The 24334-nt window shown below is 48.0% G+C and overlaps 1 protein-coding gene across 1 annotated transcript in view; it reads left to right on the top strand.

Moving 5' to 3' along the window:
- Positions 1-557: 557 nt before the first annotated feature.
- Znf831 (zinc finger protein 831) overlaps positions 558-24334 on the top strand; it is a 111368-nt gene continuing 87591 nt past the window's right edge. The window contains exon 1 of the mRNA XM_057781998.1: positions 558-758. The gene's annotated coding sequence lies outside the window, so the exon portion shown is untranslated. The remainder of the gene's footprint in view (positions 759-24334) is intronic.

Raw genomic sequence — 24334 nt, 5'->3', positions numbered from 1 at the left:
TCACCTGACTTCTTGCTGACTTGTTCTAAGGTAGCTTCAAAACCAAGAAAGACGCCGCACCTTCCAGTATAAAAGTCAAAGACACTTTTCAGTCGTATGGCTTCGAGTGGGACCCTGGAGGAGAGAGTGTGGTTTAAGTGAATGGATCCCAAGGCTTGGTGAAGGACCTTGCACCCTGGCTCCTGTCTACACACACAGTGGTGGTGGCGGTCATGGGTGCGGAATGGTGGAGGAGAAGTGGTCAGGGGAGGTCTGAGGGGTCAGCAACCACCCTGACCTTCCTCTTGGGAAACCCTGGAGCAGAGGAGAAGGGGAAAGTGTGGAGTGAAGGAAAGCAGAAGTTTCCTTTTGTGCCCAACGGGTTTGTTTTTTTATCTGTTTGCAAATGTTCAGTGTAATGGTTTGAAACCCAGCCGTGAGCTGCAGCCGCCCACACAAAGCTGCCGTGGTGCAGAGCTCCGGCAGGCAAGCCATCTCCCCTGTGTCGGCCATTACCCCGAACCCACACCAGGGCAGCCTCCTCACCACCCCCCAGTGTCCTTCTGCCACCCCCCACTGCCTCGGCACCCCCGACTCCCACCACCTTCCACACACACCATCCTTCTTTTTTTAAATCTCCAGCTCTCGGTTTTCTCTAGAGGAGGCACAGAGAGAAAGCAGAGATGGGACGAACAGGGAGAATGCTCCTGCCTCTTCGGAGCCACCAGCTTTCAGAAGAGCGCGGCAGCCCCCCCTGCCTGTGGACTGACCACTGAAAGGTGAGAGAAGACTTTGTGCTTTCTTTGTGCACCTGGAGGTCTGGGGCGCAAGGCCAGGTGCGGGGCTCCGATTCTTACGCCTGGGTTCTCGCCTCCGAGCGACTGTGAGGCGAGCATGATGGGTGCCTCCTTCCAACACACACAGTTGTTTCCGACACAATCCCCCACTCAGGGGCACACAGGAGCTCGGAACCCAGGGGTTCCCTCCTCCACCTCCAGCACAGCCTCCAAACCCTGAGGTGTGGAGCAATGTGTGAGCCTGCCTTCACCTTGACCTGTTGGTTTCCGACTGAGGCTGCTGGCCCTTCCTCCCTCGAGTGAGCAGTGACCCACACTTTGGGGGCCATATGGAATGGTCCTCCATCCAAGGGGCTTTGGGAAACCTCTTTTCCCTAGTGGCCCCGAGCCCGGTAATCAGAAGCAATCAGACCCAGCTGTCCAGCTAATCTGTATGAAAGAGGCTTCCTTCCTTGCAGAAATCAACAAAGTTTAAAATAGATGGGACTGTAATCGGAAGCGAAGCTATAGAGTTCTATGTGATGTAACAGGCAGGGGCATCCGCATGGAAAATATTAAGTACAAATGACACGGTTTCGGACCCTGGGAGCCAGGAAAAGCAATTATTTCCTTGCTTATTAAGCATGTTTGTGGGTCAGAGGGTAGCTGAGTGGGACCATCACTTCCGGAAGTGAAACCTCCCAGTGCAAAGAAGAGAAGGACAACAAAGATGGAGAGGAAGAGGAGAGAGGGATGGGGAAAGAGGGAGGAGAGAGACAGACAGAGACAGAGACACAGAGAGAAAAACGCACATGTAGAACAGAAGCTGGGAGAAAGGCTCCGAATTCTGTGCAGTCAGAGATGAGTCAGTCGGCAAAGCTCTATTTTTAGTGTTCAGACTCTGCTGGTACAGTTTGCCCGGCATTAATTAATGTCACAGGCGTGTTCCGCACTTGGTTCTGAAGGGCCTTGGCATGCCGTTCAGACTAGAGGTGTTGATCTTAAGCACAGACTCTCCACAAGGCCTTTCGGGCTGGTCTCTGACAAAAACGTGTCCAGTATGTCCTGCCCTCTGCCCTTGGCCTCTCCGGGTGTATCCGTTCGTCTCTTGGCTCCAGCCCTTAGCTGTCTGGCCATTGGCCAAAGGAGAACTACAATTGTTATGCCTTGTTTTTCCAAAAGGAAAGGTTGTACAAGCTGAAATTAGTGCGTGTTGCGGGGAGATGTTGGGTCAGGGCTTGGCATAAGAAAGGGAGGCCCTGGGGCATTTCTGCCACCACTAGGAAGAAGGATGCTGACTTTGATAAAATCAGTTTTATTACCACTCCCAAAGCTTGCTTCTGTTTCAAGAGGTACATCTGTTCTTATAAAGACCCATATTTGAGCAGGAGAGGCTACTGGCATGGAGCCATGCTTCGTGAGATGATGCAGGCAATGGACAAGTTGAGCATAAGGCAGAGGGAGAATTGGAAGGCCAAGAGGTAGCCAGTGTCTGTGATAGGTGGTGTGTTAGCATCACCACAGCCAACTAAAACACAGAGTCCCTCTCCCATAGTCCTGTCTGAGGAGATCACCCATATGCTCTCCTCAGTGATCCAGAACACTTTCCTTCAACCCAAGAGTGAGCCTGAACCATCCACGGAGGCCAGCACACAGGTTTCATTAGTGAATAAACACTCTCTGGTTGGCCAATCCAAGGCCGGGCCACTGATGAACTCTTCAGAGTGGAATGGGAGAAGTCCCCATGTGCCTGGTAGCATGTGAGAGGCCCCACTGTTGAGTGAAGAAATCTGGAGTGTGAAGAAATTCTGATAATCCTGGACAGTTTTATTTCCTGGCTCTGGAGAAGAGTCGCCTTCCCTCAATCTCGGAAGCCTTTGAGAATAATGGCCAGACCTGAGGGTATGTGCCATCAGGCCGCTGGCTTTGGTCTTGAGTCCTGACGTCTACTCTAGCCTGGCATTCACATGGCGGCATCAAGGACCCTGAACTGTCTCACCCCAGATTCACGGGCCCGAGTATGTTCTATCCCCCTAGACAACACCAGGATCTCTGATCACTTTCCCACAGTCCCCTTCTGAAGCACCTTCAACCTAGGAGAAGTTTCCAGATGGAAGCTGTAGGCCAGGAATACTGTCCATGAGGGCAGAGACAGAAGATGGGTCTCTATTGGTCATGAAAAAGTCCCTAGTCCTTTCTAGGCTGGCCATACTTGTAACTACAGATCTGTGGTTACATCTTGCCAGTCCGAACAGGAAAGTGACTTGCAGACCCCTGGCCTCTCTCTGTTGAAGGTGTGACTGCAGCAATATCATGCTATTAGCAACTCTGCTGAGAGCCTGGTGGCTGCTTCAATGCTCTATCTGCCTTTGCTGCTTAGGGTTTAACCATCCACAGGGAAGCAGACCCCACTGGCTCCCATTCAGTGGAAACCTAAGTTCCCAGAAGGAAGGTCTCATCAAGGCTGGTGGTGTCAGGGAAAGGTGGTGCTTTGTGTTGCGTCATCCTTGCAACTTGCCTGAAGGATGGGGTTTTCCCAACACCTCTTTATGGGGACCATGTAAAGCTTCTGTTTTAAATTTGGGATTTTATATGGTACTACGCTCCATAACATACCCACTGGTCTTACCATACAGGTTCTCTTCTCTATAAATCTCGAAGGAAAACGGTCACTCTTGGGTGAGGTACAGGTTTACCAATAGTGTCCCTGCTCCCCGGTGTGCAAAGCCCGGCCCGGCAAAGCCTCCAGGCACAGAGCTGACGCCCTAGTCACCACACATGGCTCTTGCAAGCTTGATGTGTGTTCTCTTCTTTTTCCCCTCTGTCTCGGGTCTCAGGTAGCCTAAGATGGATGGCCTGGAACTTTCTTCCAGGCTCCATTTTCCAATGCTGGGGTGACAGGTGTGTCACGCAGTGTTGCAGATCACACGCTCAGGGCCCCTGTGCACATTCGATAAGCAGTCTTTCTCCCGAGCCACACATGGCCCCTAACTCCCTTCCTGGTGGGTCTCAAGTAACTAATGGAGCTGGACTTGAACTCAGGTACTGATTTCTGTCCCACACCACACAGTGCCCAGCTTAAAGACTGTAATCAAGTAAATCTAGTATTGCTTCAAACTCTCTGAAGGGCCGATGGAGGGATCTGTAGGTTGGACTCCTGCTCCAGCTCCTGGACTGAAGCAGCCTAGCTCACGTGCCCCCCCAACCAAGCTCCAACCCCCGCCATGGCTCGCCCTCTTCCTCTGTGACCTGCCACGGGCCTCACATCCTGTGAGGAGGCCCTAGAAACGGGCTCTGTTGATGAAAACACGCGTGCTCTTCACCACAGGAAGCGTGGCCTCACGTTCGCAGTAATAACTGCCAGGTTCCTCACACAGAATGGAGGGGAGCACCCTTTAGTTCTGTACCTAGGTTAGGAAGTGCACGTTCTTTCCCCTTCCCCTCAGCAATTCTCAATGTGCCTCCCATGAAGCCTCCTGCCCCCCTTCCTATCCCAGAGTAGGAAGCAGGACATTTAGGAAATGGGGACCATGTACCCTTGATCTCTGGGAGAGCAGCGAGAAAACAGGATATTAGTAATAACTGGAGCCCTGGGGCCTGGGCCCCAGGTATGCTGTTTTTATAAAATCTAGGTCACCCGGCTAACTTTTGAATTTCAGTTAAGCAGTGACAATTGTCTTGCTAGAGGATTGTATAGAAGTTGCTCTTTCTAAGACATTACTCACCATCCCCTTGAAATAGAAATTTAACCAAGAGTCCTGTACTTTTGGGTCCATGGCAACAGGGCCCTGAGGCCTAGGGGACCCGTTTCTTCGCCTAGTGCAACTCTTGGCCCTCTGATACAAACAAGAGCTCTCTACACCTTAGCAGTACTTCCCTCTGGAACACCTTGTGTTAGGAGTTTTTATGCGCAGCTGTCTCAGTGTCCATTTCCCAGAGGAGAAACTGAGGCAGGGAGGCTGGTGTGAACCACTGATCTGCAGCTCCCAGCCAGTCTCCCTGGCAGTGGGTGGGTTAAGTGGCTCCAACTTCAGAGAGGCGGTAATAACAGGTTAGCTTGGGAAAGCTCTGTGTGGAGATGGGGAGGGCTGTGTCAACACATGCAAATTATATGCAAATACTCTTGGCCCTCCTGGCAGGCTTACCTAGGTGGGAGACCCAAGAGCACAGTCTCAGTTGTCCATGGAGTTCTAGTACTGGCAAGCCTTAGCAAGCTGATAGCCACCGGGTCCCTGGGAGGCCTGAGTTCCCTGCGCACGTGGGCCGGGGTAAATGCACACACGTGCTCCCGTGTTCTCTAGGCGTGGATGCGGATGTGAGGGGGCTGGTGTGGAGGTGGATGCTTGAGGTTGTGGGGCGTGGTGATGTGTGCGTGACCTGCCACCTTGATTTGTGTGTTCCCAGCAAGCCACGTGGCTCCTGTCTCCTGGGATGACCTCCCCCAGAGCTCTGGTTTGCTTTATGGAGAGAAGAAAGCAGTCTTTCCTGGAGTTCCTCTATTGAGATACCCTTGGAGACCAATCCTAACACGACAACACTGCCATTGGCATCGGCAGGGACTGATGCCACACCTGGCCCTGGGGTGCGCGCCTTGTGCTTAGTTCTACAGGCCCCGGGGTTTGTGCTGCCCTAACCGTATACCCAATAGCTGGCATTTGATACTTAGATACAGTGACAGTGGGGAAGGTACAGCCAATTGCTCACAGTTAATGGCATGGTAAGCCAAGATTCAGCTGCTCTGTAGTTTGGCCATGCATCTTAGCATGGAGGAGCAGGAGAGGGTGGCATGCTGCATCCTGGCATGGACTTACCACAGAAAGAAGGTTCCGTGGTAGTTTGTATTAGTCATGACAAAGGTTTTTTGGGGATTTGTACTTTTAGAGTTAGTAGGTTGGTCTTCAATGTTCATTCTCAGTGACATTATATGTTGAAAGATACTCTCCTGGACAGGAGGACACCCAGGAGAGGACCCTCCCTGGATTTTCCATCTGGCAGTATGAGGGAAAGGTATCCATCACCCAAGGTCAGCCTTACTTTTCTGTAAGTTAGAAAACGGGTCATGAAGCCTGGACCCGTAATTGTCCTTACTGATCCCTTGCTGGCTGGTTTAGGGTAAGTTAGTTCACTGCTGTGGGCTTCCTGTCTCCACTTGTGGCACAGTGTGTCTGGTGAGGTATTTCTGTCCCATGTAGCATGGAGGTCTCACAGGCATCTCATTAGCTGGTCACACCTCTCTCTCTACACTAGAGAGAGAAAAAGGAGTGTTTCTCACCTTTGAAGATCTCAGAGGTCTATGAAGAAAGCTGAGCCCACTGCAACACAAGACAGGCAAAGATTCACCCAAGAAACTCATAGAGATGGTGTTGGCAGTGTTCAGGATATGGAAAGATCATTTCTAGTTAGGGAGAGACTCCTTAAGGCCTTGCTTGAGGAGGTAACCCCTGGGATCCACCATGTAGTTTAGGATAGACTTTGGGCATGTGAATTCAGGACAGGACGGTCGTTCCAGGTGAAAGGGGCAGCATCTAACAACTGTGGAGGAGAATTCAGAAGAGGAGAAACTGTAGCTGGCATTAAAGTTGCCAGTGAACTAACTTATCATCTACTTATCCATCTACCCATTCACTTACCCACCCACCCATCCACTCATCATCCAGCTGTCCATCATTTGCATATCCATTGATCACTCGTTCATCCATCCAGTCCCCTATCCATCCGTGACTCTCCAACATGCGTCTCCCCACCAACACATCCATCTCTGGCCGTGAGTGTGGAACAGTAAGAGAATATGTTGCCCTGTGGAAACCAGAGACAATAAGTACATTCAGTAATAATCACTGTGCTAATGTGTGCATGAGAATCTGAAATAGTTGTAGTAGCATCCAGGACAATAGTTCTCAACCTATGGGTCACGGCCCCTTTGGGGTCACGTATCAGATACCCTGCGTATCAGATACTTAATTAAAATTCATAAGAGTAGCAAAATTAAAGTTATGAAGTATCAATAAAATAATTTTATGGTTGGGGTCACCACACCATGAGAAATTATATTAAAGCGTCACAGCCCTTGGAAGACTGAGAACCACTGAGGCAGGGCTCCCCTGAGGATGTGAAAGGTCAGTGGGAAGTAAGGAGGGATGGAAAGAACATCCCAGGCCACGAGTGCAGCTCTCCAGGGATACAGGCAGGAACTCAAGAACCTGGAGGCCAATGTGTGGCTTTGATATAGGTGACAAGAAATGGGAATGGGAGGTAAGCAGAGGCAGCAAGTGTGGGACCGTCTGGACCAGGGAACATCACTATCTCATGGGATGGAGGTGTAACTTCATTTGCACAGGCTTTCTCCTTGCCTCTGAGGGGAGAGGCATGTTCCCTGAACACCTTGACTGAAATCTCCCTTGGCTTCTTGCTCTCAGCCCGGAGTCCTCAGAGACTCGCCAGACAGTGTCTTGGACAAACTCTGTTCCTAAGCTCTGTGCCCCACTCGGCTCCCAGCACCGGAGCTCCAGAGAACATGTGTATTGGCTCTAGCCATCTACCTCTGAGTTCCTTCTAATTAAGCCAAATCTCAAGGAACTTCACCCCAAGAGAACAGGAAGTCCACAAAATATTAAACATGCTTAAGACCTGGTCCCTAGCTTTCACAAAGGTCAGAGAGTGATTTCTGTCTGGCCCTTCTTGCTGGGCTGGGTGTATTCTCACAGAGTGGTTCCCTGAGGAGCAAGAGGCTTGGCAGAAGCTGTGATTGCTTCATGCAGCATGGACTCTAAGACATCCAAGGTGAAATGCTTACTTGTGCCACTCTATCTGGCCTGTCTAGGTCTCTCACAGCCAAGATTTCTGATCATGAGGCCAGAAGATTGAGTTTGCTTCTCCCTAGGGCTACCAGCATGTCTTAGAAAGTGCCCGGCCATGAGGTGTATGTTCCCCTGATCTCTAGAAGGTCAAGGACAGGGCAGAAGAGGACTTTGGTCACTGTGGTCTTGGAGAGCAAATGACTTCCATGTTCCTTGTGTCGTAGTGAACAAACTCTTTCTTAGATAAAGTCCCAGGCAATCTTCACTTCCATGTGGCATAGCTTCCCTGGGCAGTTGCTTACCAATTGCCCACTTGGAATTAACTAAAGCAAGCAAGTTTGGTTTTCCTCCACATTTTCAAGGAGTGCATGGTTTTGTGGAGAAGCTTGACCTAAGGTTTCAAAGCGTTGAGAATGTGCCAGGGACAATGAGACCCTAGAGGCAGGCGTGACTCCCCGTGCCTTTTGACTGTGTCAGGCCTTATAGAGAGGAACATTTGGGGCCTGGATCTGTTTTTCTCACTTCACGGGGAGGAAACAGATGCATCCAGAAGCTGGCCCTTCTCCAAAGATACCTGATATACATTTCCACACACGGCAGTGAACTCTATAGAATACACATGTAACCCCACAGGAAATGGAGCTCCAGTCTCCGAGTTGGTCTCTGAACAACAGACTTGAAGGTACAAACAGAGACTTGATGACTCTAGTTATTCCCGGTGTCTCTTGTGAAGAAACAGGTCCATGTCTCTCCAGAACATCTGCTTTCATCACCCTGTCCGCCATCCCAAGAAAACTCCAACTTCTATGTTTTCCTCCTTCTGTCCTGACCCAGAAGTTTCTCTCAATCATCCCCTCTCCCCACTCCATGCCGAGTCCTTACTACTTGGCAGATCATTCACCCTGGAGACTCTGTGTCACTTGTCCCCTGCATGCCCTCTGGCTTCTCCCAACACTGTCCTCACTAGCCTCTGGTTGGCTTTTGTGACTCGTAAGCAATGGGCCATTTCAAGGTCTTTGCGTTTGCCATCTTCTCTGCCCGTGTCCTCAGATACCCATGGTTGGGCCTCCTTTCGTACGAACCTATTTCGTAGGTTCACTGTAATGACCTCACTGTGCCAGCTGTTCCATTTCACTCAATTCCCCTTTCCCTTGTATTAAGTAAACAAGGAGTTTACTTAATTTGATATATTTTCTTATATGGACATCTCTACGGGACAGTCAGTCTATGTAAAGAGGCACCCAACCCATCTTCTTCCCAACTGGTCCTCCAGCTTCCAGGAAGCCTAGGAATAATTTGGCTTTCTACCTGTATTCGTTGAGCAAATGCCTGACGGTTGAATGTGGCTTGCCTGGCACCTGGGAGAGTCTGTGTATTCTTCCCTTCTGGATTTTTGGGGTTAGAAGCTACCTGTTTAGGTTTTTGTCATCTGTTGTTCTCTCTAATTATCCTGATTATCCACCACTCAAAAGATGGCAGGAGAGTTGAGCAAAGATGACAGGAGAGTTGAGCAAAGACAAAAGTGTCCTTGGCAGGAGGGAAGAATTGGAACAAATTGGGAAAAGTCAGGGCTCCTTTTGGCCACAAGGAAGTGGATAATGCTGGACACAAAACACACTGATGTTTTTATCTGCACACACCTGTGTGTATGTCTGTGTTTGCACGTGCGCTCAGAACACACTGGTCTGAACAGGAATGATGGTGGTGTGGGCAACGGTTGAGGGTCTGGTGAAAGGCGGGGCTTCTGCCATGTGCTCACTAGCTGGTCAACTTTCTTCTCTGCTTCGTGACCTTTAAGATAAGAAGGTGACAAATTGGTTTTAGCTCAGATGCTAACTCTGACTGGGAAGTGATGGGAGAATCATGTTGCTCAGCAACACCTGCCTTAAGTGTCTGAGAAAGGAGGGATGCTGGGCTGGACTTGACCTTGCTTGATTAGATGATCTCCAAGGAACCGTTGGCGCTCAGATCTCCAAGGCACTGCTGGTGCTCAACTCTAGACTCCCCGCATGTTCTGGGAACAAGAGTTGAGTTGGAGACTCTGAGAGCAGGGAGGGGTCTCTTTCTCCAGGACTTGGCTTTGGAGGACATAGGAGGAAGACCCTTGGGGACAGTAGGAGGTGACCGTCCCTTGGATGATGAAGGCATGAATTTCACCATTTCTCTGAATTTTCAGCACTGAAAAGTGAATCCCTAGAAAAACTGTATGCATTGGATAATTTGGGGGATAAACACACACACACACACCAATGAAACATTTACACCATTAAGATGACTGGTGACTAGAACATCTGCCACCTTCTATAGTTTCCTCTCTCATTGAGACATTGGTCGTAGGAAAGCATTCCTTGGTTCCACTCCTTTAGAAGGTCCCTGTGGGCCCCGCAAGGGCTCTTAGCTGCAGTGGACAGCTTGTGTAGATCTCTAGAAGGCATTTGTCATAGCTGGCATTGAACATCAAATCACCTACAAGACAAGCCTCTGGGCATGCCCGTGGGTGATTAACAGGATTAGGGTAATTGCACGGGAAGATGGGCGCGTGAACTGGGATCTGGGGTCGGCAAAGCGAGCTGAGGACAAGAGCACATTGTTCTCTGCTGCCCAACTGTGAATGCAATGGGAACCAATCAGCTGCTTCCAGCTGCTGCCAGTGTGACTTCCCCACCATGAGGGACTGGATCCTTGAGCTCTGGGTTGAAATCAACTCCCCTCCCAGTTGCTTTGGTCAGGCCATCTTGCAGGGAAACAGGAGAAGTAACTGATAACTAATTAGCTAATAGAACATCCGTCCCTCTGACAGCTACTGCCACCATCTCCTGCTCATCGTCATTTAACTCCGGCCTGTGGGACAGGATGCGGAACTTGTGGTCTTCATGCCTGGCTTGTTTCCCTTAGTGCAGTGTCGTCAATGTCTCCGTCCTGCTGCGAAGGCCAGGGTGCCTTCTGTTTTTTAAAGTGCTTTTAATGAAGAATAAAAATATATAAAAATAAAAACAAAGTCCTAGTGGGAACCAGCTGGTGAGCCCTGTGCTTAGGGAAGAGATGAAGTCACACCAGCGCCCCCCTCTCCCCCTTGGGTGATGTGCTTCTGAGCTTTTACTTAGGAGTCAAATTGAGTGAGTGCCTTTTGATCTGAGTTCTGACTCTTTGCAACAAAAGGATTTGGAGGGACTTAGAGTGAGAACACAACCAGAGGACAGTGGGAAATAAGCCACAGGGAGAGCTCAAGAGGCCACAAATCAAAGCCCCAAGGAGGGTCAAGGCCTCCCAGAGCGGCCTTTGGATTCGGGGACCTGTTGTCAATAGGTTTCACAAGGACAAAAGGCTTCTTGTCTTGTAGAGATGGCTGGCTGCGGCCAACACACAAATCTGTGTTTTAATCTGTTTATTGGAACGTTTAAACAAACTGCTTTTATAAATACACTCAACAGGCAGTGATTTAACCAGCTTCCCCACCCCACCATGGTGGCATGTCAGGGTCTCAACCAGCCATATTGGTCCCCATCTGGACTGATGAACCCATCTCTTAAAAATAAAAAGGAAACAACTCCTTCCTCAGGGAACTTTGCAAACATGAGGAGAAGAGGGAGCAAGATTTGGTTGTTTGTTTGATTTCACTGAAATTTCAAGATTTTTTTTTCTTTCTTTCTTTCTGGCCTCAAAAATTTAATTTACCAAACAGTGGGTGATGCCAGCAAAATCACTTCCGGTGCCGAAAAAACAATTTCGTTTTTACACTCTGTAATTCGAAGTGGGAGAGAGCCAAGTGCTCAAGCGCCACATCACAGCTTCCTGAACAGGGACGCAGTCTTAGGGACATAAATGCTCTGCTTTCCCCTGATTTTTCGGCTGCCACTCAGCCACCTTCATTACACGTAGCGCCGCGTGAGCTCAGCCCGCAGCGATAGTTTGGGCAATTACCTGCGAAAGAACATTGGTGTGCCAGCCCTAGGAGGTGCGCCATTGTACCTTTCCCCCAGAGCACCAGGCACAGCCTCCCTCTTGATGGAGTCAGCTCTGCCAACGTGAGGGGAACGGTTCCAAAATGAGCCCTAGGGCATTTATTTCCCAAACAGCCTTGGCTGGCCAGGGATAGGATGGGGCCGCGGGTCAGAGGAGGTGAGCAGGTACATTGTGGAGTAAAGTTGACTGTTTGGGGGCGTCAGAAGGATCTTATCTTTTGAGAATTGGCCCATTCTGAGCCCACTGGGTCTGTGTGATGGCAGTGTGGAGTGTCCACCTCTCTGTTATCTGTCACCACTGTCCCTACAGAGTTTTGGGCCAAAGAGACCAACCCCAGTGCAACCTACCTGATTATTGGATGTATGGGGGTTCTCATATGTACAGTCTGGTCTAGCATTCCCCCAAGGTTGCTCTGTAAAGCTCTCTGGGTACTAGGTGAATTTTTCTTTTTTGTTTTTGTTTTTATAATTTCTCTTTTTAACTTTAGAAGAGACATCTATTAATAATGATAATTATTATTAATAATAAACACATTACTAAATGACTATTAAATATGTATTATTAAATATAAAATTATTGTAGCCTTTGAACTTTTCATTTGGAATTATTTTAGATTTGTAGACAGTTTGCAAACTTACCACAAGTGTCCTTTTTCTCTTGGACACTGTGACCCTCATGTGCCATTGGCCATAGCTAGGAGACGCAAAGATTGAGGCCGAGCCATCTCCCATATACTACCAGTCTCCTGGATACTACCCTCCAGCTCTCTCTTCAAGCTGTGCTTGACAGTGCCTTTTATAGCACAACTCTTTTTTTTTAAATATGTATTTTATTTCATTTGAATTGGTGTTTTATTTGCTTTCTAATGTCTGTATTGAGGGCATCAGATCCCCTGAAAATGAAGTTACAGACAGTTGTGAGCTGTCAAGCAGGTGCTGGGAATCAGAGCTGGGTCCTTTGGAAGAACAACCGGTGCTCTTAAACACTGAGTCATCTCTTAGGCCCAAACAACACGACACTTTAAAAGAAGTGTACTACATAGGGCTGGGGAGAGATGGCTCGGTGGATTAAGAGATTCACTTCTAAGTGCAAAGGCCTGCGTTCAGATCCCCAGCACCCATGCAAACGCCAGGCATAGTGGCATGTGTCTGTGTCCCAGCGAGACAGGTCCCCAGAGCTTGTTGGCCAGTCAGATTAGCTGCTTCAGTGACCTCCAGGTCCAGTGAGAGACCCTGTCTCTGAAAACAAGGTTGAGAGCTATTGAGGAAGACACACAGTGTCAACTTTTGTCATCTGCGTGTGCAGGTGAGTGTGTGTGCTTCTACACACACACACACACACACGGCCGTGATTATGGAATATTTCAATGGATATTACTAAAATGCATTATTATGAAGTACAGCTTGGACAAATTAAATGATAAAAGCAAGTTGGCAGGAATAAAGGTTTCACGCACACAACTAAGAAGTCACAGAGAGTGAGCTTTCAGAATGGGACATTTATTTCTTTCACAGATCCACTAGGAGGTTGGGCTGCTTCCTTGTCATTCTGCAAGGTCAGAGCCCTGTCCTGGCTGAGCTGGGACTGGATTTGAGGCACCTTGTCCCTTTGATCTCTCTTCAGTGCTGCTTTGAGTGCTCCATGAGGATCCGTACCCCAGCTGGGGAGCCATGGGAGGAAGGGGGGAGGGAACAGAGAGAAACTTCCAGGCAGAATAAAGGTTCTGTTCCAATGATCCAGCTGACCCTTGACCCCCATTACCACGGGTAATCAAAAACTGGCTGCATGCATCACGCTTTAAATAAAAACACCATTTACCTGGCCAGAGGACGTGCAGACAGGTAATTGCATGGGGTGCTGGTCCAATTACACTCGGGAGAGGCACTTTTCCGTGTGTGCTGGCAGAACTACAGCCCTCGGCACGCTGCCGCACATCTGTGAGGGCTCCTCTGAAAAGAGACTCCACGGGCATGGCCTGTTTCTCTCAGGACACAAGGGTGGTGATTAGTCCCTGCTTTTGACACTGGAAGGAACCCCGCAGAGGCTGTCAGGGGGACTGGACCCCCAGAGGGCTCCAGTTCAATGTGAAGCCTTGGTATATGTGTTTACAAAGCAGGGTGTTGTTAAACCCCACAGAGAAGCCTAATATGGGGTGTGACAGCTCTTGCCTTTGTTTCCTGGCTGCATTTTTTTTTTTTTTTTTGAGCCTTTGAGGTCTCCTACTATGCAGAGTTTCCACCTGGCGTGTGATTTAAGTGTCTCCTAGTCGCATCAGGGAAAGGAGCTTTTCCCCAGTATCGTTCAGCAGCGGATGTCGCCTGAGATGGGGTACTAGGGACCCCAGAGCTAAATGGGTAACCCTCTGTGAGAGGTGGATGCTCAAATCTCTGAAGGCACGTGGGGTTAATAAGCCAGAGAAGGGGTGGGAACACAAACCCAGAGTCAGCTGCTGGCCATCCTGAAGACAATGAACAGCTGTTTCTCACAGCTGGGTGTGGAGTATCAGCTCTTCTCAAATTGTGTCCTGTGGTATAAACATCAGCACTGAAACAAGGGAGAATATTGCCCGACTCCACTCATCTGGTCAGCACATACTTTGAGAGTCATGAATTTGGTCCTTCAAAGAGCACAGAGAGATATGCATGGTGACAGGGCCCTGGCTCCTGCACAGAGCACAGGGGATGTGTCTTACGGTCACCACGGATTCTACTCACGGCAACACCAGAAGCCTTGCACGTCACTCTGGTTTGTGATTCCATCTTGAATACCCACGCTCAGCGTCTGTATGTGGGATTAGGGACGCCCTGCAATTGAACCCCGAGCTCCCAGAGACAACGTAGCTCATTGTTGCTCCCAACACAGCTACCTACAGGGATGATAGAGCCATAGCAAGGGAACAGCAATGCCAGGACCCTGACCGTGCCCTTCCACCTGTGAACCTTGAGCATGGGCTCCTGGGTTCCCCTCGCAGTCTGTGTCCTGTTCACTTGGCTGTATTAGAGTGTTTTACCTTTAAAGGCAGGCTATATGAACTGCAATTTGCCCAAAGAGTATGGAGCAATTTATCTTTCTTGTTGATTTCTTATTTGAGAAAATAAGAATCCTTCTTTCTTATTTGAGCTGGGGAAATGGCCTCAGAAAGCAGGTTAGCTCTGAAATGTTCTGGCTGGTTTTCTTTGATGACTACGGCCATCAAAGCTGCATGTTGTGGATAAGCCCTGTTGTGATCTTCGAAGAATTTCTTAGTGTTCTGATAGGATTCACATACCGCGCAGCTCACCCTTTCATTTTTATTGTTTTATCAGGGTTTTTTTTTTTTTTTTTTTGATGGCATCTCACGTGTTTCAAGTTGACTTCAAAGTCCCACTGTAGCCGAGAATGACCCTGATGTCATCTCCTGCCTCCCTCCTTGAGTGCTGGGGCTACAGATGCACAATACCTCATACAAGCATTTGCACCTTGTACACACACATACACACCAGGAACACACTCAAACACACTTGGACACACACATACGTTATAGTGAGTCCCAATAAATCAGAGGGGATGCTGACGCAAGAGACTGGTAGCTTCCTCACGTGCTGCAGAAGAGGCGCTGGAGGCCCTTGTGAGACATGGCTACAGCAAGGCCCTGTATTTGCTGGGTACTAAACCTGGCCCTGCGGCATCGTTCCTACCCCAACTTCACAATCCCGGGGCTTCTTATACCTGTGGTGACTTGCATGGCTCAAGCAAGAGGTCATGGGAATTTGCTCTGTCTGATCCTTCCAAAGTCCAGAGGAAACATCCCCCTCCTAATCTAGCTGAGAACCAGGCTGAAGCTTCCAACCACCTGGAAACAACTGGTGTCAAAATGGAGTGAATCTGTGGCCGTCGTTGAGTTTCCAAGTCATGATCAATCTGCCTGCAGGAGCCCACAGCCAGTAGGGCTTCTGGCCGGCCATGTCTTAGGACCTTTTCTTTTGACTGGACCCTTCTCTGCGTCTCAGATTGCACCTAGAGAAACTGCTGTTTGGAGGCCAGTAGAGCAAACACTGTTCTACCACTGCCATGGTCAGAGAGGAGGGAGGGAGAAACTCCTCTGGAGGGAGATCATTCTGGTGCAATATTCTAAGATAAAAATGATTGCAAACATAACCATACTGAGCAACTTCACAGCAGTTTATCTGAAAATGGCACTCCAGGGATGGCGGGATGCTCCCCGTTCCTGCTCCCTGCCACGGCCATCGACAACGGAAGTACTCACACTGAGCCTTGAGGATGCTCGTGTCGGGCCCATCTCCAGGAAGACCAACACCCTGGCTCTCGCTCAGCCCCAGAACAGACTCATCTACAGACTCGAATGTTGCACTGGCACTTTCAGGACCTCTTCGGTTTCCAGATCAATAGTTATGGTCCCCGGAGAGGAGGCGTTTGAAGTCTCTGCTTCCTGTTTTCTAAGTGTTGCCACTGCCGTGTTAAGTAAAGCACAGAAAACAATTTACTTCCTTTTTCTGAGGCAGCCCGAGCCTCATCTCCACTGGAGTGTCCTCCAGGCTTCTCAAGATGCTTTATTTGCTTTCTTCAGAGAAACATGGAGTTGACTCAGCCGCCAGCTTCTGGGGCACCGTCTTGTTCTCTTTCCTCCTCTTTGTTGAGGTGTGTGGGGTGTGGGTGCAGGGCGTCTTTCTGTGCTGAGACTGCTTGTGCATCAGGCACCAATCGAGAGTGACAAGATACCTCCCTGGCAGAGTAGCAACTTCCCCAGAAGATGAGGGGGGAGGGGGAAGAGAGCGAGCAAGCAAGTGAGCCAGCTTCTAGGCTCCCCTCACCTCCATGGACCTGTGGCTGTATCTCTCAGGACTGGCCTGGGCCACCCGGCTTTAGAGCAGAGATTCACTGGCTGAGAACTCACCATCCTTCGTAAAGGTACGTGGGTGTTAAAGGGCACCAACACATAGAAGCTGCTCGCGGTGTTTTTAAACAGCAATCTCCTTTGCCTCCGGTTTGCTTACCTCCACGGTTGCATCTCTCAACATGTTTACTGCAACTCATAATGGTTGTCAGAAGCCAGTCCCACAAAAAAGACAAATAAGGGGGCCAGAGAGATCTCTCTGCAGTTAAGAGCACTGTTACTCCTGCAGAAGACCTGTGTTGGATTCCCAGGACCAAGAGGGAGGATACTAGCCACCAGTGACTCCGGTTCCAAGTGATTCAATGCCTTCTTTATCCTCCTTGGAAATAGGCACATACATGGCACACATATGTACATACAGGCAAAATACTCATATGCATGAAGTAAAGTGATCTACAGTTTTAAAGATTAATAAACAAACACATTGTTTTATTAGCTGGTCTTTGCCAAAAGTGGTCTAATTAAACCAAAGATATGAATTGGTTAGAAACATATTAGCCCAAGAGTTTGTAAAGTACACCCATCTACACACACCTCACACCCCCACATCCACCCCTAAGTATCCAAGTATTTGATAGTAACAGTATTACAGGTATTCCCATCAGCCACCCAGCAGAATCATTTTTCAGTGAGTTTTCAAGGGTTAACAAACCATAAATTTATACACAGGCCTGGCTTTCCAGACTTCCAGATGGCTAAGAGTTGGAGGGAATCTCAGATAAGCCTGGGAAGCAGGTCTGAGGATAACAAACCTCTCCTCTCCTTAGAGAAAGTGCATCGTTTAAGGCCAAGATGCTAACTCTAGCTGCTGACCAAGCAAAGGACAGGATATGACTGAGAGAGGTGCAGTGAGCTCCCAGACAGGCCGAGTAAATGTTTGGACTGATTTAAAATAGTGCTGTGGTCCCTAGCCACCCTACCCATTATCCCTGCATAGAACAAGTTTGAGATCACAGGCGAATGCCAATCAGAGCGGGACCTTGAGTTCTGGAGCCATCTCAGGTTCTGCAAGGAGACTCCAAGACCAGGGTGTGAATTTGGTTTCCTTTGGCACTTGGCTGAGCAGCCAGGGGAGGGATGGCCACAAAGGAGGAGCCCCATGCTCACAGGGTTACCCAAAAGGGCCCCAGTGTCTGCTGCACAGCTGCCTGGGGGAAATGAGCTCACGGTGAGGGGCCAGGGGTCACCAGCCAGAAACACCTTTCCCCTGGCAGAGGCCACAAACATTGTGTACACAGATCCAGGCCTGGAAAAGGAAGGTGAGAAGGCCTTGGCTTGATGCAGGGGCAAGCCAAGGGGGAGTGAGCTTGGGTGGTCAGTCACAGATGCTTTTGAACAAAGGCCCGAGAGCCTATTGTGAGACAAGGCAAACACCCCAGAGAACAGAAGCCTGAGGTCCATAGGTAGGAAAGATGCAAGGACAGGGATTATCTCTGGGGTCTCAGGACTCTGTCACCCTGGAGCATGGCGGTGGCATACAGCTGGTCTTGGGACAGAAGTGTCTATATTTCTCTGCAGGTCTACAGTGCAGGCCAGGCTATGGGTGACTACCCCAAGCAGGGCCTTGAGTGTCTCCTTCACACCGGAAGACGTTTGTGATGGTCTCCAGCTCACAGTCACACTGAAGCACGTCCATGTGTGGCAGTAAGGCAGATTCCCTTCCAATATAAGGAAACTCAGAAGAAAGTGGAGTGAGCTAGAATTAAGAAAACTATTAGTGGGATATGAATTTTGCCAGTCGTTCTGGTTTGGGAGCTTCAGGCAGGAGCGTCACTGGAAGTTCCAGGCAGTCTGGTCTACAAACCAGCCTATGGTACAGAAAACAGTTGGTCAGAGCCAGCCAGTGAGACACACGACTGACGGTGCACAGTCAATACTCTGTGCTCATTCGACTACACAGCATGGGCTTTTAATTTTGACTCTATTTATTAACTTGCTTTTATTTTAACGAATTAGTCTTTTATGGAACTAATTGCAGACTTGTGAGAAATGAGCGGACTCCCTTCGTGTGCTTCATCCAGTTTCCCCGCTGGCCTTGGTAGAGACTGTCCTAGCGTGTCAAGGACCTGCTGATGGCCAACTGACTCTACTCTGCCGTTCCATCCTCTGCCCTTCTCCCCACCTCAGTAACCATTCTTCTGTCCTCTTGCCCCACAGTTTACCACTTTAGGAATATTTTATACCAGGGTTTTGGGATGACCCAGCAGGTAAAGGTACTTGCTGCCAAACTTGATAATATGATTTTGGTACCTGGGACCCCCATGAAAGAAGGAGATTTTCCTCTGGCCTCCACATTTATGATGTGGCCTGCTCATACCCACAGACCTGTACATATGCACACAAGATAAACAAGTGCACAGCAAATGAATGCATTTAACTTCCAATTCTACTTCATAAAAATTTTAAAAGAATATTTTATAAAGAAGATTGCATAGTGAGTAGCTTAATCCTCTGGAGATTCACCCAACTTATTATTTCATCCCCTTGTTTTTTATTTCTGCTTTAGATTTGTTTTGGTGTGTGCGCTCCTCGTGTGCAGGTGTTGGAACTGTGGGAAGTGCCGTGTTCATGCTTAGAACTTGCCAAGTAGATTAGCATAGTTGATCAGTGAGCCTCAGGGACATCTTGCCTTTGTCTCTCTGGTGATAGGGTTGTAAGTGCATATCACCATGCCCATCTTTCTTCAGCTGGGGTCTGGAATCCTCATGCTTGCCTGCCAGGTACTTAACCAACTGTGATACCTCCCAGTTTCCAGTCTGTGTCTTCTTATTGCTGAGTAAGATTCTGTGACACAGATATGCACAGTTAGCTTAGACATGTGTCTGAGGAAGATCAAATGGGCTACAGTCTCGGGCTATGCAGAATGGAACTGGGATGAACGTGTGTGGGTCAGGCTTTGGTGAGAGCCTGCTTTCTTCTCTTTGGGAAGCAGTAGTGTTGTGTAAGACAAGGTAGCTGACTGCATGTTTGTAACAACCACACAGTTTTCTAGAACGCTCATGAGCTGGCTGCCACGAGTACATCTTTAGAGACCTATCTGCTATGCCTTTCACTAATTTTCTACCTGGATTAATAATTGATTTTTTTCACAGTTAAGTTTTTTTGGCTCTTTACATATTCTAGACATGAGTCCTTTGGTAGCTCTGTTAATTGCAGCTATTTTCCCCATGTATGTGGCTCTGCTTTTCTTCTCCTTTTATAAGCAGAAGCATTTACAGAACAAAGAATTTTCATTTTGTTGAGGTCTAACCTAGCAAAGGTCTAACCTTGTCTCATAGTTCCTGCTTGTGTGAGTGACTCCCATCTTAGACCTGCAGGGTTTCCCCTGGTCCCTTTCCCTCCAGTCTTTAAAAGTTTCACAATGTGTGCTTGAGCTCACTTTCCAGTTTGAGTTCATTTTTGTCCAGCTAAGAAAGCTCAGACTGTAATTTCTCTTTCTGCTTTTGTGCACAAGAATTGATTCCCCATTCCAAAGAGCTGATACCTCAGTGCCATGCGTGGCAAAGCTAGGCTTTCTGCACCGGATTGCCTTGAACCTTCGTCAAAAATCACCTGGGTGTGGGGGCACACACCTTTAACCCTGTACCAGGGAGACAGAGGCAGGTGGATGGCTGTGACTTGAAGCCAGTCTTTTCTACACGCTGAGACTTTGCCTTAGCTGTTTCTACTTTGTGTTAGGATGACATGTCATTGACCAATGTATCTCTTCTCCTGAAAGCACAGCCTTGGTTGCCATGGCTCTGTAATGAGTTTTCAAACCATGTCAGTCAGTGTTTTCCTCTTTTATTGTCCTTTTAGATGTTAAGAAATTCTTACTTGAATTATATAATACCTGATCTACATCTTTATACCAATTAGGGGGATACCTGAAATTTTTACTAGGTTGAATCTTCTAATCCAGGGACCCAATAAGTCTTTTTATTATTTATATTTTCTTTGAGTTATTTTGTCAATGTTCTGTAAGATGCAATCTCTAAGGCCTTGGCATGCTTTGTTAGAGTTTAATGAGAGTAGTTTTGAGTATAAATGACATTGTAATTTGAATTTTGATGGAATTCACAGGTAGCATGGAAATATAATTAATGTTTGTATGTTGATCTTGTGCCTGTGGAACTTCTTATTCTGAGGGTTTTTGTTGTTGTTTAATTTTTTAGGAATTTATACCTAAACAGTTGTGCTAGCTTCCAATGGGTGCACTTTTATTTCTTCCTTTGCTGTCTGTGTGTCTTTCTGTTGCCTGTATTTTGTATTATTTTTTCCCCACTTTAGTTCACTGGCTAAAGCTTGGGAAGTATTGGTTCAGAGCAATGGACACCTCCTTCTCCCTTGGTAGTTCATCTTGCTGGCTAATGTTTGCTTTGTAGCGTTATGAATGGCACTTGTCACACTGGGATGAGGAGATCTTTTCTTTCAGTAATGGATCTTGGCTATAACTATGTGGCCTCCTCCTTTACTCTGTTAATGTGGTAGAGCACATTGAATATATCACAAACCCTTGGTCATGGTGTGTGTGTTTTTAATGTCTTAGTATTTGATTAATAATGCATTGTCAAGGGTTTGTGTCTAGACTTACGAAGGGTGTTGTTTTCTGCTTGACTCTCTTCATACTATAGATGGCAGGATGGTATCTGGGTACATAAAACACTCTCTTTTGTTCAGTTTTCAGATAGGGCTGGTATTAATTTCACTGTGAAATTAATTCTCTACACCAGCACCTAGAGACTTCTTATTTGTGAGTTTTGAAATTACAAATTCAATTTGATGATAGTTAGAGCGCTGTTCATAGTATTGATTTCAGATGAGGTGGATTGTGGCAGTTTATGCCTTTTGGAGAACTGGTTCATTTCATGCACATTATTGAGTGTGTGGGGGTTGAATGATTCCCTTGTGAGCCTTTTGAAGTCTGTGGGGTCTGTAGTGATAGCCCCTGGTTTATTTCTGATATTGATAGTTTGTGTCTTGTCTGATTTTTTTTCCTTTGTCTGTCTTTGAAGAAATTCTAAATCAATTTTATTAAACTTGTCTAAGAACAAGCTTTCTGTTTCATCGATTTTTTCCCTCTGTTATTTTTGCTTCAGTTTTATTGATTTCTTCCTCAACCATTATTATTTTCTTCCTTCTGCTTTAGGATTATTATTGTGTGTGTATGCGCGCGCGCTTGTGTGGTGTGTGTGTTTCGTGTGGTGTGGTGTGTGTGTGGTGCTAGATTGCAGAAGGAATGTGACACTTCCCCCTCAAGCCCTCTTTCTAATGTTAACATTCCACATTGCAAGCTTCCCCTCAGTGTTCTCTAAGGTGTGCTCCACTGCCTTTTGCTTTTTCTCAGCAATGTGCTTTTGACTGCCTCTGAGACAGCTTCTTTGGCCCATAGGTTGCATTTAGTTTCCAAGCATTTGGAGTTTTTCCAGTTTCCTTTCTCTTATTGATTTCTAGTGTTATTTGATATTGTTTAAGAACACACTTGGTCTTATTTTAATTCTTTAAATCTGCTTAGGCTGCTTCATGACTTAGAATGCAGCCTCTTTTTGGGTACCTGTTTAGATCTATTGAAGATGCAGAGGCCACACAGTAGATAGCACAGAAAACATTTAGTAGAAGAATAGCTAGCTCTTCAAGAGTCACTGTGAGACACAGTAGTATCCCCACAGATGATGAAGAGAGTACCAAGAAAGAAGAAATGTGGGGGTGAAACTGGACACTGGGGTAGCGGATCTGGATACCGGGGTAGTGGAGCTAGACATTGGGGCAGCAGAGCTCTTGGCTCCTGTCACCTGACCGTGACTTGTAGGGAGTTGCCAGGCACACAGTGAGTAACCTTCCAGCATGTAAGCTGGAGACAGTCCACTCCCAGCTAGAGACAGAGGTGTGTGCTGAGAGCCTGGGTGTGGGGCATACGGGTCTTCTGAGCTCACAGGTCACAGGTGAGAACAGGGCTGTGTTCCATGGATGTGCTAGTCAGAGACAGACTGCCCAGATGGCAGATGTTTCTGAGATGCTAGACCTCAGAAGGCTGCTGAGGCTGAGCTCCGGATTTGTGCTGTGGGTATTGTGGACAGGTTGCTTCTCGGACGAGACTGTCCTGGGGCTAAGGAAGTATGTTTAGAGGCCTGTGGCTAGGATAGTTCCATGGCCTACCCTGCGCCCACACCCAAGGCCCTCAACTTGGAATGTTCAGGAAACTTCTTCTCTTGAAGTACCCCTCCAACATGCCCCACTGGGTGGAACTGTGGTTTCCCAGACAGCGCACAGCAAAGGCTGTGTGGGGTGCTGAGTGACGATACGTTTGTAATTGACATAATTATAATAGGCGTGCAGCAGCATCTGCTCTTCTATATGGTGAACTTCCTTCCAACAGCACAGGTCTCTGCTTCTGCCTCACAAGAAGTGAGCATCTGTCTTGCTGAGGAAGCTCTTACCTATCTTCGGGGTGAGAAGACAGAGGTGCTGTCTGCTGCCAAGACCCTGCCCATCACTCTACTAACTCAGCGAGGGTCTCACTGAATATTTTCCTCACTGAAGACAAAGTTGTAAAGTTAAGCGCCAGCATCTCATGTATGAAACTCAAAAATTAGACGCAAAGCCAAGAAGTGCAGCCTAGTCAAACAGAGATAAAGATATTTGTGCATAGCATTCAAAGTCATCCCAGTGGCTTCCCAAGTGAGTAGCTGCCAGTGAGCTACAGTTTGGAGATTCGGCTTTGTTCTTCACTGGCCATTCCACAGCTTCCTCTCCATTGCTCTTTGCTTCTTGGAGCCTCTGCTAATCCTGAAGACTCTGAGGAGTCCCTCTTCTGATGCTGCAGACAGCCTTTGTGTAGTAGGGGCTGCGGGCCTGCTTTTTGTCCTGCCCGGCTCCTGCATGGTTAGCTTTATACCCGAAATAACAACACACGCATGGTATTCTTTTAAACACTGCTTGGCCCATTAGCTCTAGCCCTTACTGGCTAATTCTCATATCCCAATCAACCCATCTCTAATAATCTGTGTAGCATCAGTCTTACCAGGAAAGATTCAGCATGTCTGACCTGGCGGCTTGCTTCATCGCTTCTGGCCCTGAGAGGAGCTGCCCTGCATCTGAGCTCACTTTCTCTTCCTCCCAGCATTCTATTCTGTTTACTCCACCCACCTAAAGGCTGGCCAATCAAATGGGCCAAGCAGTTTCTTTATTAGCCAATGACCTTCCTCCATCACCTTTGTGAGGAGGGAGGAGCACAAAAGCTGTGACTCCCCACCTGGGCACTGGAGTCAGGCCCCTTGCTTTTGTGCTAGCAATTTTCTCATACAGAGGTACCAATATTTAGCAGGCTGATAATTCTTCAACTGCTAGGGACACCATGGCTTGGCAGTTGCTGTCACAAGTCTCCATGTGCCAGAGAGCTCACCTTGTGGGGATGTTACCATTCCCTGTAGTTGTCAAGCCAATTTTGCCTTTGACAACCAAGTGCTACCACATCCGGCCCTTGCTCTACTATTCTGAGATCACCTCTGCCTTGTGATGGCAGAATTACTCTTCCTAAGGACATCACCCACAGTTCTCCCTGTCCACACAGTTTTGGGAAGATGTGGGTGCTCCCCTGGACATCTCAGTGCTCCACCCAGGAGCACTTATGAATCTTCATGAGAAGTGTAGTTGACCTAGGCCTTTGAATTCCCTTATCCTTGTCATGGGAGGTAAGCCCTGATGCTCTAACTTCATGAGCTGGAGGCCACTGTCACATCCAGATCTCTGCCTCCCAGCCTTGGACACAGCAATTTAGGCACATTAAACCCAAGAATCTCAGGGACAATCATCTGTGTCAATGAACTCTTGGGATCACTGCTGGTGGTCCCTGCCCTCTCTCATGGAAACCCTCAGGCCCATTTGCATATGGTGCTTGGTGTTTGCTGGTAGGTGATACAAGCATGGGTTCCATGGTTGTCCACCTA

This window comes from Chionomys nivalis, chromosome 9 (genome assembly GCF_950005125.1).
Source record: "Chionomys nivalis chromosome 9, mChiNiv1.1, whole genome shotgun sequence".
Classification (NCBI taxonomy): domain Eukaryota; kingdom Metazoa; phylum Chordata; class Mammalia; order Rodentia; family Cricetidae; genus Chionomys; species Chionomys nivalis.
Note: the sequence above shows the minus strand (reverse complement) of the source record. Positions and strands in the feature narration are given on the sequence as shown.